Source organism: Miniopterus natalensis, chromosome 1 (assembly GCF_054644295.1).
Source record: "Miniopterus natalensis isolate mMinNat1 chromosome 1, mMinNat1.hap1, whole genome shotgun sequence".
NCBI classification, from domain to species: domain Eukaryota; kingdom Metazoa; phylum Chordata; class Mammalia; order Chiroptera; family Miniopteridae; genus Miniopterus; species Miniopterus natalensis.
This window is the reverse complement of record NC_142081.1, coordinates 96,017,564-96,033,082: the sequence shown is the minus strand read 5'-3', so window position 1 is coordinate 96,033,082 and position 15,519 is coordinate 96,017,564. Positions and strand designations below refer to the sequence as shown.

Below are 15,519 nucleotides of genomic sequence, written 5' to 3'. Positions count from 1 at the left end.
AACAATGCAACCACTCCCTTTCTCCAGCTTGAAGCATAATCAGTTTCTTCCTAACTCGGCTCTTATCACTGACGTATTCAATTAACAATTGACAAACCCAGTCTTCATCTGACCCGAACTGGGGCCAAAATATAGCCGGCTTTAAGATGGGTCCTTGAGTCCAGATAAAACAACAGTATTTAATCATTTGCTGCTGCTTTTTACCCTCGGTTCAAGGATTATCATTCCAAGAATTAAGCATTCTACCTAGGGGACTGTCTGAGGGGATCTTATCCTCATTTCTTTTTCTGATCAGAACTTCTCCCACTCTGATTGTTTCCCATTCTGGATCCTTGGCTCTGAGTACTGACAAGGCTCAACCCCCCTGCTGGAGGTTTCTTGCATTCTCCCTTCTTACTTTGTCCGTCTCCGACTATTTCCCTCTGGGGATGGTATTTCTAACCTGGTGCTTCTTAGAAATTGGAGGGCGAGATAAGCCCCCAACTAGGTCCCGAAGGACTGCCTTAAGCCTTATGAAGTCACCAAGATATCAGCGGAACTGCGGATCGGGCCTCCACATTCGCTTCGTGTCCCAGACATGTCTCATTAACACTCATGCAGCCTCAGGAATGACCCAACCACCAAGGAAGTACGTTGCCACCCCTGTGGCGTTTCTTCCCTTGGTCTGTGCACGGAGCTACCCGGTGGCCGCGGAGTTTGCTCGGGCCCTCGCCCGCGTTGCCGAGAGACCTGCACCGCCAGCCTCTGTCCCTGCTGGAGCTGCCCAGCTCCCCAACACCCAGGGGCAAACGCAACAGCAGTGGGGCGCACCTCCCTCCCGAGAGGGCTCTGGGTCTCCCACTTGAATGGCTTGAGGGTCCCGGAGGAGCCCCCAAGTTTTTGGGAAAATGTTTCAACCGTGCTGCCAATAAAGGCATAAGGAATCGAAAGTAACTCAGCAAGGCAAACTTTACTTCTGCAGAATGGTGCCGAACTACCCGAATGAGGCAAGCACGCGCACCCAGCAGGGCGTCTGCTGGCTTTTATCCCTAACCGAGTGCCACTGCGCCATGCCTGTAGGTTAGGGTGACCCTTCACAGTCTAAACTGCTTGGCTCATTTACAAAACGCGTGTATGGGGCGTAGCCTTGGGTTGGACAATTGCCTAAACATATTATGAGTACTGATGGGGGCTGCTACAGTAAAATGGAGGATGCTGAGGTGGGCGTTTATTCAGTTTGGTCTATTCTAATCCCTTTGACAGAAAAGATTATTTTCTTTTTACAACTGGAGGGGCATTACAAAGGTCCCCTGAGAGAATCATAATAACAAAATTGTAATAAGTACTAACGTAGTGCCTGGGGAATCCCAGTAGAGGGGTGTGGCTAGTATCTACCTTCATCCTGAATGGGCTTCCCTTGCTTGCTCGCTGAGCTCTGAGAACACTGAAGAATGTTAACTAAACTAATCCACTTTCCCTTTTAGGACTTTGGGAAATGGTTAATTTGATACTTAAAATCCAATATGAGATCTCTTCCATCTCCTGTTATTTAAATCTGTGATAATTACCTCAGGCTAAAAGAATAGACAAAGTGAAGAAACCTGATGTGGTTTCCTTTTTAAAGCTGTCATTCGATTTGCTTTTAAACGGTTATAGTCTTCCTCTTGCTGACCATGCTATACAATCTGGTTCTCAAGAAAGGCAGCAAGGAAATTTTCTCAAAGACTGCCAAAACTCTGCAGCAATGAAATCCCCGCCCGCCCCCCCCCCCCCCCATATTGGATTCTTTAAGATACTCCACACTTGGGATAAAAGAAATGAGTTGCACATGATCATTTTGGCCAACTTTTTGCAGGTTTCTAATGCACATTCTCATCTCTGAAGGATTAGTCATTGCAACTTTTACTTACATTTTGCTTATTTGTGGAAATTGCTTTTCCATAAAAAAAACCCCTGTGCCACCTACACTTAAAATGCCTCTGATTAAGAAACTCATTGATTTTTCCTGGGAAATAAATTGGTTTTCCCCTGAGTGGGAAAAATAAGTAATGGAATGTTGGGAGTGGAGATGGCTCTGTTATGAGTAAAATGTTTATGTAGTTGCCATGGGAATAGCATGTAGGCATTTATAATTATTCAAAGTGTATATGCATTTTTCCGGGAAATCCTATATTTGAGCCATAGAATTTAAACTAGGGGAAATGATTCTCAGCAAATTATTCCTAAAAACAAATAGCACAATCAGAGTGCCTGTGGCTGGGCTTTCCTGTGACATTCATAATTAACACAGTTAATTTTTCAAGATTTCCTAATATTTCTTAATTTTTAAGTTAGTGTTGACATACAATATTATATCAATTTTAAGTTTATAGCATAGTCATTAGATATTTATATAATTTATGAAGTGATCACCCTGATAATTCTAGTACCCACCTGACCCCATACATAGTTAATATAATATTATTGACTATATTCCCTATGCTAAACTTTACATCTCCGTGGCTATTCTATAACTACCAATTTGAACTTCTTAATCCCTTCCCCTTTTTCACCTATCCTCCCAACTCCCCTCCCATCTGGCAACCATCAAAATGTTCTCTGTATCTTGAGTTTGTTTCTGTTCTGTTAATTCATTTATTTTGTGCATTTTTTTGTTTGCTTTTTAGATTCCACTTGGAAGTAAGGTCATATGGTGTTTGTCTTTGTCTGTCTGACTTACTTCACTTAGCATAATACCCTCTAGGTCCATCCATGTTGTTAAGATAGTAAGATTTCATTCTTTTTTATGGTTGAGTCATATTCCATTGTATATGTACACCACTTCTTTTTTATCCATTCATCTATTGATTAACATGTAAGTTGCTTTCTACCTTGGCTATTCTTAAGTAATACTGCAATGAACATATTGGATTCATATGTCTTCTCAAGATAGTGGTTTGGGGTGCTTTGGATAAAAACCCAGATTTTTTTTTTCTCTTGTTATAGCCTTTGGTTTAATATATATTTTGTCAGGTATAAGTACTGCCAGCTTTTTTGTTTGTTTCTATTTTCATGAAATATCTTTTCCATCCCTTTACTTTTAGTCTCTGTCTTTTGATCTGAAGAGAATTTCTTGTAGGTAGCGTATGTAAGGGTCTTGTTTTCTTATCCATTCAGCTACACTGTGTCTTGATTAAAGCATTTAATTCATTGACATTTAAAGTAATTATTGGTAGATAAATAGTTATTGCTATTTTATTCATGTTTTTAATCTTTTAAAAAATTCTTCTTAAAAAAGTCTTCTTAAAATTCTTCTTTAACATTTCTTGTAATTCTGATTTGGTGGTGATGAACTCCTTTAGCTTTTTCTTGTCTGGGGAGCTCTATATCTCTCCTTTGAGTCTAAATGATAGCTTTGCTAGGTAGAATAATCTTGGTTGTAAGTCTTTGCTTTTCATCACTTTGAATATTTTGTGCCAGTCCCTTATAGCCTGAAACGTTTCTGTTAAAAAGTCAGCTGACAGTCTTAGGGGAGCTACCTTGTAAGTCTCACTATTTTTCTCTTGCTGTTTTTGAAAATTCTCTCTTCTTTAATTTTTGGTACTTTAATTACAATGTGTTTTGCTCTTGGCCTCTTTGGGCCCATCTTGTTTAGGACTCTGCATTTCCTTGGCCCATTTTTCTTTTTCTTTCATCAGATTGGGGAAGTTTTTCATCAGTATTTCTACAAATAGGTGTTCGACTCCTTGCTTTTTCTTTCTTTTTGGTACCTTTATGTTGTGAATGTCCCAGAGGCCCCTTAAATTATCCTCATCTTTTTGGATTCTTTCATCTATTTTCTGTTCTGATTGGGTATTTTCTGATACCTTTCCATTTGCTGATTCAGTCCTCTGCTTCATCTAATCTGCTGATTTCCTCTACTGTATTCTTCATTTTATTTATTATATTCTTCATTTCTGACTTTTTTTTATGTTTTTCATCTCCATTTTTATTTCCTATATCTGTTGAAGTTTTCCCTGAGATCATTGAGCATCCTTATAATCAGTGTTTTGAACTGTACTTCTGGTAGATTGCTTGTTTCTATTTTGCTTATTTCTTTTGCTGGAGTTTTGTCCTGTTACTTCATTTAGGACATGATTCATTGTCTCATTTTGTCTGTCTCCCTGTGTTTGTTTCCATTTATTGGGTAGATCTGCCATCTCCCAGTTATAATAGAGTAGCTTTATGTAGTAGGTGTTCTGTGGGACCCAGTGGTGCTGTCTGAGCTGATACTCCAGGTGTGTCCCTTGTGTAGGTTGTGTGTACCCCCCCTGTTATACGTCAAGCATTTTTTGCTGTTGGCACATAAATGGGAGGGATTGATCCTCAGGCTCTTTGGTTGTGTGAACTGGCCGTGACTGCAGTGGTGGAGCTACTGTGTAGGGGCTGACCCTATGGAGCAAGAGTCACCTTAATGGGGTTCTGGTGCCTCTGCTGAGTCTGCTCTTTGGATGTGTCATTTGTATAGTTGGTTGGGTGGTGCTCAGGTCTGGTCTGAAGCTGGCCAGCAGATGGGTTGATTTGGGGTCTCTCAAGAGGAGGGGCTTTGTTGCAGGCTGAGTTTAGCTGGTGCCTCTGTCTTACCTGGGGACATTTGGTATGAGCGACAAAGTGATCTGCAGATGGTTGCTTCTTGTGCTGGTCTTGGAGGTGCTCAGGAGAGGCTAAGTTGTGAACTGAGTCTTGGTCCCACCAGTGTTTGGCTTGGGGCTGCTTAGCAAGAGATAAGGGTCAGGCAGAGTCTAGATGCTGATTGTTTGGGGTTTTTGAACCTTTGAAAGATTTTAGGAAAGTTTGCACTATGAGCCAAGACTGGTAGTTTGTATGGAAAAGTCACTGGAAGTGGCTTGGTGGACCATCAAGTTTACTTAAAAAGTCACAAGAGTAGAAGTGAGCAGTAGAAGAACTGAGCCAGCTCAGGCAACAAGTTACTGAGGCAAAAGTAGGGCCCTTGGAACTTAGATAGAAAACAAGGATTTACGTACCTGGAGAAAGAAGAGGGTGGAGAAAGGCACGGGCATGCTGGAGAGAAAGGTGGGGAGGCGGAGAGGGAGGGAAAGAGATACACATATCTCATACAGACATCCACACACATCACATATGAGTCAAGTACTTTGTGTTGAAGACTTTTATCCACTTTCCAAAGGCAGGGACCTTTGGGGAGGTATCAGGGGGTGATCTCAAAAGAATATTCATCAGTTTTCCAGGTGTGTCCTTTCAGGGTCATGGTATCCACTGATTGGTAGATGCCCTTGCAGGAGATCTTTAGTCATTCCAGCTGGTCCTGAAGTCTGTATTGGTGTCACCCCACATGGCCTTTCTGCTTTTCTGGGCTTGGAGGTGAAACATAGCTGACGCCTAGATATTATCTCTAGTTTAACCAAACCTTTATCTCTGTGTTCTGAAGAGCACTCTTTGTTCCTAAGAGTATTTGATGAGGGTCAGAACCTCATTGTCCTGAGGGCTTAATGCTTAAGGGAGTGGTCAGTGCAAGGGCTCATATGGGTGTTATGAGGCTCTTTTCCATTCCCCTTGTACCTCTTCTAAGGGGGTCTACCTCATGACTGTCGACATGTCGGGATGGTCTGAACCACATGACCAGTGATATGGAAAGTCAGGGGTTTTAAACTGCTAGGGGATGAAAGGTTATCCTGGGGGTGAGGCCCTTGTTTTCTCAGTTTTGCCTGTTGCTAGGTACCTGGGGTCCCTGCCCTGCTGACCATCCTTCCATACCTGGCCTATTGCCCTTGCTTTGCTCATGCCTATCTGTCTACTACACTTTAAGGTACATCACAAGCACATGAACTACTTTTATTCTTTTTTTAAAAAAATTGTTACTTATAAAGCTCCTAGACCAAAGACATCAAATTCAAGGGAAGGAAGTGGCTACAAAGTGTTTAGTTTATGCCTTTTTTGACATCACATTAACTAGTTTCCAAAAGTGAATGGGCAACACAAAGGCTATGAACTGCTTATTAAAAATAAAGATGTTCAGGTGCCATCTCAGACTAGCTGGTTTAGGATCTGTGGGGTTGTAACTCATGCATCTGTATTTTGAAAAAGATTCCAGATGATTGTTGACGGCACTAAAAGTTGAGAACTACTGTCATATAGTAAAATTAAAAGAAGCCTAGGCTCTGAACTTAGGCAGATTTGAGTCCAGAGTCTAGATTAGTCACAATTTAGGTATATGAACCCAGACATAGGCCTATGACCAAGTTACTTAATCTCTCTGAACTTCAATTTCTTTGTATATAAAATATGAATGATAATACTTTATAAGGTAGTTGGGGGGTTTAAGGTTGATACTAGATTAAAAGTGCTTGATATACAGTAAGTGAAAGCTAGTATTATTCTAGTTGTGTGGACTTTTCCTCAGTTTCATCCTGACTTATGAAGAGTGAGGTTTTTCTCCCAATAGTGTTTTTTTTTTAAAATATATTTTTATTGATTTCAGAGAGAGGAAAGGAGAGGGAGAGAGAGAGATAGAAACATCAATGATGAGAAAGTCATTGATAGAGCGCGCAACCCCGGGCATGTGCCCTGACCGGGAATCGAACCCCGATCGCCTGGATCCTAGGTCGACGCTCAACCGCTGAGCCACGCCCAGCTGGGCTCCCAATAGTTTTTTATGCATCCAAAAGAATATGCTGAATTTCCTCCAGCTACCTTTTAATTAGGCAGATTTACTTTGGGCTTTGAACTTTCTTCCAAGTTTGTATTTGGACTACTTAGAAAATAGTGGTAGAGAAAGTAGGCGGCATCTTGGTTTTCAGTTTCCCTAGCATCCTCTGGATTATCCAATTATTTATGGTTCCAGATTCAAAGTTACTCATCTGATTTTAAGAACAAGTATATCGGTTTAATATGAACTTGTGACATAAACTTGTTAGCTACAAAACCGTAGAACAGTGGTTTTTTTGGCCGATGAAAGAACAGATGGGTGCCCAATTCTTTGTATTGGCAACTTCCTCATCATATACCTACGTGATTAATCTCTGTGAATTTGTAAATGATAATGATAAAGATTTGTTTTGAAACATCTCAGGTCAGTTTAACTGACAATGTAGTGGTGACAAACCATAAGAGAAAGGAGGAAAGATACTGTTGTGTTCCTGGTTATTCAGATCTTTATGTCTGTATAACATTATCCACATGTCCTTTTATTTTTAGTTGTGGAGAACTTGACAGAAATTTTGAAAAGTATTGGTCTCTCTTTTTTTCTTAGTTAAGGACTGGCCATATACTCAGAACATAATGCTAAGCATGAATATTTAATATCCATGAACTTTGCCATTTAACAAGGCTATGGCTGGCTTTTTTCCCCTCATGAAATGTACATTTACAATGCCTTCCAAGTGAAGGGCCTCCTTTATTTACTCCATTGGTTTTATCTATATAGAAAATAGTAAGTGTATTAAATGTTGTTTCCAATTTAAACATTGCAAATGATGGAGATTACATAACATCATGCTTGATGTAGCTTTTCTACTTTTATTTCTAGGATTGCCTTTAACACATCAGGAGTGCTTTTCCATTATGCATAGTTATTTGATTTGGGGTGGGGGGTGGGTAAGCCTCTGCTGAGATTGTACCACTGCATGTTTCTGGACCATATAGGAAAATTTAATACCACAACTGTTTTTAGACAAGGAAATACAGAAACGACAGATGAGGATATGAATAGACAAAAATCATTTTAACTGCCTTATACATTCAGAGATCTTTGACTCTCAGCAGTTGGAACCTTGGCATTATAGTTTACCTGAACAACCATTATAGTATAACACCAGTTAATGAAACTGTTAGGGGACCTAACGGGAAGGGGACCTGGCCCTTAGTCGGTCTGCCTAGGACCAGCCAGTAGTAGGTGGGTTTTTAACTTTGTGCAGGAAAAATTCCACAACACGAGTCCAGATGATTATGAGGGAACATTTATTAAAGCTGGAGACGTAAAACAAGAAAGGGCTTATCATAGAAGAAGCAACAGGAGAGCCCAGGCTGGGCTGTCCTAGCTCTCTGGGAAGTCAGAAAAAAGGCCTTGGAAAGAGGTTTGGGGGACTAGCCTGCAACAAGCTGTTGTTGCCCATTGTTCTCCAGATTTCAAGCCTTGTGGGGTCCCTTAGGGTTTAGGGGATCATGCCTGTGGGGGAATAAGAAGGGAAAGAGAATGGGGTGGGGCAGCTCCCCAGAGGGAGATCACGTGCTACATCCTTTGTCTTGAGGCTTTATCTTCTTCCTGCAGACAGGAATCTTAGGTGAGGTCTGGGGGGCTGGGGTTTAGTAGAATATTCATCAGCTTTCTAGGTGTGCTCTTTCAGGGCCATGGTCTTCGATGATTTGATTGGTCAGTGCCAGGGCAGAGGGCCATCAGTAATTGCAGCTGGTCCTAGTGTCACCTGCCTGGTTTTGCTGCTTTTCTGGGTCTGAAGCTAAAATACAACTGAGGCCTACATGTTATCTCTAGGGAGGTGACCTGTATCTGCTCTAAATTGCTCTGTCAGTTTGTTCAGCTATCTGTCTCAGTTATGCTTTTCCACTTGTCCTTCCCTACTGGACTGTCTCAAAACATATTAAATATGTGCTATGTATAGGCTCTGTTTGAACATATAAAGGAAGTAAACTGTCTCAGAGAATAATGCTGTTAGGAAAATACCCAGAGACCCATAAAAGCAATTGCATGGTAACATTCACTCACCAGATTCTTAACAGGGGCAACGTAGTATAGTGCTTGAGAGTAAAAATTTTAGAACTAGATTGCCTGGGCTGAAATCTCAACTCCTCTACTAACTGTGTGACCGTGGGCAAATTCTCTCAGAGTGCTTCAATTTTCTCATCAATAAGGTGAAGATAATATTGATTTTAAGTGTGGAGGGTTTTGAAACACAAGCTAAGAAATTTGAGTTTGATATGCTGAGAAATAGGGAGTTACTGTAATTTTTGAACAGGCAAGTTACATGATGAAATTAATTGGGGAACATTATTTTAATGACTGTGCATGAATAAAGTGGGGGGCCTAGAGGCAGACAGCAGCTGGAAGACTGTCAGAACATTTCAATGTGAAAGGTGCAACTGGGGAAGTTGAAATAGGTGGGCAACACCAAAAACCACTGTGGAGAAAAATATCACCCAGATTTCATGATAGAGTGAATGTGGGCTTGTTTGTTTAAATTTATCTTTATTGTTGAAAGTATTATAGATGTCCCCCTTTTTCCCCCATTGATCCCTTCCACCAGGTATCCTCTCCTGACAAATGGCATTAATTCAGCAAAATCTTAGAAAACTAGTGTATCAGCTCAGTGGAAATACCTTGTGAGGGCTGTCAAAAGTTATAAACTCTGTGGAGTCCAGCTGGTAATGTGTGCATTCACTTACAGCTTTCTTTTGTTACCGGAAAGGGGACTTGCCCTTGACGGTCTGCCTAGGGCCAGCCAGTAGTATGTGGGTTCTTTACTTCGTGCAGGAAAAATTTCATAACACAAGTCCAGGTAACTATGAGGGAACATTTATTAAAGCTGGGGACATAAAACAATAGAGGGCTTAGCACAGAAGAAGCAACAGGAGAGCCTAGGCTCTGCTGCTCTAGCTCTCTCTCTCTCTAGCCTTAGGAACAGGTTCAGGGGACTAGCCTGCTATTAGCTGTCACTGCCCATTGCTCCCCAGGTTTCAAGTCTTGTGGGGTCCTTTAGGATTTAGGAGATGCATGCCCATGGGGGAAAGAAGTGGAAGAAGAAGAGGGGAAAGGGAATAGGGGAGGGATTACTCCCCAGAGGGACAGCACTCCCTGGGTCCTTTGTCTTGAGGCTTTATTTCTTTCTCTCAGGTGGGAATTTCAGGGGAGGGTCTCAACAGAATATTCATCAGTCTTCTAGGTGTGTCCCTCCAGGGCTGTGGTCTTCACTGACTGGTCGATGTCAGGGCAGGGGGTTATTAATCATTGCAGCTGTTCCTGGTGTTGCCCACCTGGTTTTGCTTCTTTTCTGGTTCTGGAGCTGAAATACAAATGAGGCCTAGAAGTTATTTCTAGGGAGATGACTTTCTGTATCTGCTCTAAATTGCTCTGTCAGTTTGTTCAGCTATCTGTCTCAGTTTCCCTATTCCACTTATCTTGGCTAACTGGACTGTCTCACTTTGAGCCTTTATATACTACAACAGGAAATGTTGGCTTATCCGTGTAGGAAGTTTCTCCATAGGAGATGCTTACTGAACTGAATGCCTTTGTTAGAACTAAATAACCTTTCTAAAACAGCATTTTTTAAAACTTAGTCAAATTAGGCAGACTATAACCATCTGATAAGTTAGAGATAAGTCAGTCCTTTTTTTTTTTTTTTTTTTTTTTTTTAAGCACTTACGCTGAAGGAAAAAAGCAAAGAAGGAAGATATTAGATGGGCCAGGTACAGAAAACTTGGGTACAGAAACTCACCAGGGCATGAAGCCCTGGATGCTTCCTAGCAAGAGGCAAAACTGTGAAAACAAGAAACTTGTCTCCAGGGAAACCTATCCTCCCTGAGCATATCGATGGTCATGCAGTTTAGATACCCCCTGAGTGAAACATTTCCTCCCTAAAGATAACATCTAGGCCTCAGCTGTATTTCAGCTCCAGGCCCAGAAAAGCAGCAATACCAGATAAGTGGTGCCCTGCCTGCCTGCCTCAGGACAACTACATTGACTAATGACTCCTTGCCCTGGCACTGACCAGTCAGTGGAGATCACGATCCTGAAAGGTCACACCTTGAAAGCTGATGAATATTCTATTGACCACTCCCCTGAGACCTCCCCTAAGATTTCCTCCTGCAAGAAAGAGATAAATACACACAGGACAAAGGACCCAATGTGCACTCCACACCAGGGAAGCACACCAGCACCATCTTCTTCCCCTTACTTCCGTCTGAGGGGACCCCATGAGACTTGCAAGCAGGAAAGTGCCAGCTCGTCCTGGGCTTATCCCCTGAACCTGTCTCCGAGGCCTCCTTCTCTTTCTGACTTCTCAGTGAGCCAAAGCAGCCCAGCCTAGGTTCTCGTGTTGCTTCTTCTATGCTCTTGTTTCACCGTCCCAAGTATATTTTTGCTGCCATCATGTACCCAATGCCCTTTGACGCAGTGCTGTGTAGCCCTTCCCTTTGGAAATCCCCATCCTTCATCCCCTGTCCTTAAATAAATTCAGTTTTTCTTTTTCCACCACCTGAGATGGCTATTTAGACTGCCCTCGCACCACTGACCTTAACCTTTCAAAATACACTATCAGGCAGAGGAACATTGTATTAGTAAAAACTATAGAATTAAGAAAGTTTTATTGTAATTTTAATGTTGAATTGTATCACTATTCCTTCCCTGTATTATGGTATTAGCTAGGTGACACAATTTTTTCAGTCACTTTCTGTTGTAGGATACAAGAATGTTTGTTTTATAAGGTTATAAAGTAAAAGAGTCTAGAATTAGAATTAATTGGACTGAATTTTTTGTTTGTTAGATTTTTGAAGTTAAAAGTGATACCAGACAACAAATGAGTGTGGGTTGCCTGTCACTCACTACTTGAGCCAATTAAGCAGAGACAGGGTTGAATTATATATGAGCGTTTATTCCAATAATGCTGGCAATATGGGAGAACAGCAGGGTCATCCACATAAAATCTGCTCTATCCACCCACTTCTTAAGCTAGCTGCTTGGGTAGAAGGACAAAGATGACATGAGGAAGTAGGCAAAAGGAATAAGAATGTGTATAATGGTTCTAGGTTATGGGAAATGTGAGCTGGGGGGTTTGCAAAAGGGTGATGCCTCTGGGACCTCTTTGTTTCAGCAATAAGGTTGTTAATCTTTCCATGATGATAGGCAGTTAAGGAAAATGGACCCTTTCTGAATGTCCAGGGGCGTACAACAGTCAGCCAGGTTAGAATGTGCTTTCTCTATTCAGAACAGAACAATCATGGTTAACAGAGCATGATTAATATTACTGCCCCTTACAAAAGTAGAAAAAATACAACTGATTTTTTTTTTTAAAGTTTTTGACCACATATATTATTACAATCGATACAGAATAACCCTAGGGGGGAAAAAGGGAAAACACTTGAATTGGTTTGAGAAAATTCCCTTAAAATATAACCATAGGGGTAGCTTTTGACTCAGAAGCAATCTTTATTGTTGTTCCACATGAGTGCTTTATAAAACCTAACTAATGTAACTATTAAATAAGTTAAAAAACTTTAAAATGAGATTGTTTTCCCCTTAAAATTAACTCATCATCGCAGCCTTAGCTGGTTTGGCTCAGTGCATAGCTCGTTGGCCTGCAGACTGAAGGGTCTTGGTATGGATTCTAGTGAAAGACATGTACCTCGGTTGCAGGCTCCATCCTCAGTCCCGGCCAATCGATGTGTCTCTCACATTGATGTTTCTCTCTCTTTCTCTGTCTCTCTCCCTCTCTCTTCCTCTTCCTCTCCTCCTTCCACTCTCTCTGAAAAGCAATGGAAAAAATATCCTCAGGTGAGAACTGAAAAAAAAAAGATTACACCCTAGTAATGCCATCTAGAGGTAGAAAATGTACCACACAGATGCACACATATTACATAAAGACCATATATATAAAGACCATACACATAATTTGAGAACAGCTTATTTCCTTTTCCTATGAAAATACACCTCCATACTTTATACTTATTATTATTAAAACTATATAATTTCATTCTAACTTAATTAGAATTTTTAACTTTTAGAAACCTTAATTTCCAATGATAACCAAAAATGTAAGCAATCAGTATTCCTAAGGTTGACTTTTATGAACGCATTTCATAAGCCTTAGAGACATAGATTCCTCTACTGACAAACACACTTTCAAGAAACACACCACTAATAAAGCACTAGACATTTATTAATAGCTCCAAATTTATTCCACAACCTCTGCAGCAAAAACCAGAAGCAGGTGAGCCTCAGACTTGTTTAGCAATCAGTGTTTTAGTATTTCATGTTATTTCAAAATATTTAGATATTGAATAACCTTTATCAAATTTATTAATTTAGAAAGGGATAGCTGAATAAGTTAAATTGACTTACTTAGATATGGCTAGTGGTTTTTGTTTGTTTTTGTATTTTTATTTCAGCAATTGGGTTGCCACCCAAATGTTGATGATGGACTGACAAATCCATTCACCCATTTTTGGAATGTTTCTTCCCATTTGTGTACATTTTTCTAATGTACAGACAGCACATTCACCTCTGAGAGCCATTAAAGCTTGGACATTTCCCTTCAGAATGGTAAAACAGGGAGTCTAGCTTCACCATTAGCTAAATGATTTCCTTTTGTTTCCATGGCGGCAGCTTTAGAATATCCTAGAATTGTTATAATTGTCAATTGTTTTAATTTCCGTTTGACATTTAATAATTCTGCAACCTATTTTCCATTTTTTATAGGCTGCCTCAGAAAATTAAGAAGACTTGCTGCTTCCACAACATTCTAAAGTTGTGTGCTACGTGAAAGGCATAGCTACTATCAGTGTAAATATCGGCTATTTGATGTTTGGCCAATTGACAAGCCTGAGTTAGAACAATTAGGCTTGTTGGGCAGATTTTAGTTAGGTAAATAAAAAACTTCAATTATGTCCACCATGAAGTTATTGAATATCCAGCTTGGTAACATTCCTGCTTATTGTTTAAAGATCCATTTGTAAATCAAATTAAGTCCACATTATTAAGGAGTTTCCTATAAACCATTCCTAGGAATGAAGTGTTCAGTAAACAAAACACAATTGTGGATTTCTTTATCCTGTAAAGAAAGTAGCAAAGTTGCTGGGTTAAGACTGTTACGTCAAGTTTAAGTGAAGCTAGGTGCAGAAGGCAAAAGACAATTGGTTGACAGGATTGTTGAATGTGATGAGAATTCAGTGGAGATTTAATGGAATGTGAAACCAAGGAGAGCCCATAGCTATCTTTTGTTTGTCTGCATAACATATCTATAGCAGAAATGGCTGTCATGCAGGAAGGGAGCCCTTTGGCTACTGCTTCTAGTTGCTGACTATAATAGCCTTTAGGTCTATGATCTATACTTTTCAGTTGAAATTTCTAAAATTAAGATGTTCCAGAGTGGAAGCTTTAGATAATTGTTTAGACATTTTATAGTTGTTTTCATTCTGGTTCCACTGAATTGGAAACCCAGGAATCCTCTTACCTGCTTTTTTGTGTTTGTTTCTGAAGAGGAAAAGATAGGATTTTTCTGAGTCTTTCAGGGTTAATTAGTAGCCCATCTTTAGATATTAGATAGCCAAAGTATTTCACCTGAGGTAAACATAATGAGAGCTTGTTCTTTGGTGTTCATGTCCCTTTATACCTACCTGTTGTAATAGGTATATTGAGTCCTTTTGAGAGTTTAGTAATTTTCTAGAGTATAAACGAAATTACCCACATACTGGATTAGAGTGGAATATCTAGGAAATTTAACATCATTTAGGTCAGCCTTTGGTATCTAAGACAATAGGTATATCCCTTGGGCATTACTATCCAAGTAAACTTGTAATCTTCCCAGGTGAAAGCAGAGAGGTATTGACTGTCTTTGTACTGGAATGCTGAAAAAAGTATTATTGTTGCGGAACCGGAGACGTTCACCTTAACGGAAATACCAACTGGCACGCGGAGGCTCGGGGTTCAGGAGGTTTATTTTACGCTGGTGGCCCCACAGGAGTCCAAGTCCAAAGTCTGAGCCCCAGACACAATCGGGTTAGGAGTTATATACTGTACATGCTTGGCCTACTTTGTGGTAGGAGGCGGGGCTAACCTATCTAGTTTGGGGAGGGGGGCATAGTGGCAGGGTGCAGGGGGCTCCCCGACTCTGACGGCCGGGGTTGGGGGGTGGAGGGGGACACAGACGGACGACTGTCAGCCATTTTTGACCAAGTTTTTCCTTATCAACATAAATTTATATTGAAAAATATTGGCAGTCACATGAATAGCTGATAATAAGGCATGTGGATTTGGAAATAAGTGGCTTATTTATAGCTCTGAGATTTTGTACAAATCTCAATTGTTTTCCATTTGGTTTCTTTATTGGAAGGATAGGAGAATTAAGGGGGCTTGTACATGGAATTATAAGCTTCCCCCTTTTATGGTAATTTTAATTTCTCCTAAATTATTAACAAGGAGAAGGGGCAATGCCTTCTCATAGTCCTCAGAGCAGCCCTATGCTTGTTTCTATCCTTTTGTTTTTCTAAATCCCTTTCCAGTTTCCTATAATCCTTAAAGTGGACAGACTTCTCTATAGGAATTTTCTTTCTAACCTTATTAGCAATTCTGTTGCTTTTGCTCCCGAAACTCGTAGGTATATTAATTGGAATACATTAGAATAGCCAGGATTACATGTTCTAACAGTCAGATTTCTTTGCGAACCCATCAGGGTCCTGGAGAAAATTGGGAACAGTTGCTGGTTCCTCTCTGGCTGAGAACAGCTTTTCTCCAAAGGGAGCTGTTAGAATTTCTATTCTCATTTTCTCTTAAGTCAGTAGGGAGTGGAAGTGGAGGAGACAGAAGGGGAAGGAAGAAGG

The 15,519-nt window shown here is 40.5% G+C and overlaps 1 protein-coding gene and 1 non-coding gene across 7 annotated transcripts in view; one reads left to right on the top strand and one right to left on the bottom strand.

Annotated features, from left to right (window-relative positions):
* The window catches only part of PEAK1 (pseudopodium enriched atypical kinase 1), a 234,686-nt gene that overhangs the window by 56,110 nt on the left and 163,057 nt on the right, over nucleotides 1–15,519 (top strand). The gene's annotated exons all lie outside the window — the stretch shown is intronic.
* Nucleotides 5,827–5,960, bottom strand: LOC148094266 (small nucleolar RNA SNORA13). The gene has a single exon (XR_015716439.1). It is a non-coding gene; the product is annotated as a small nucleolar RNA SNORA13 (small nucleolar RNA).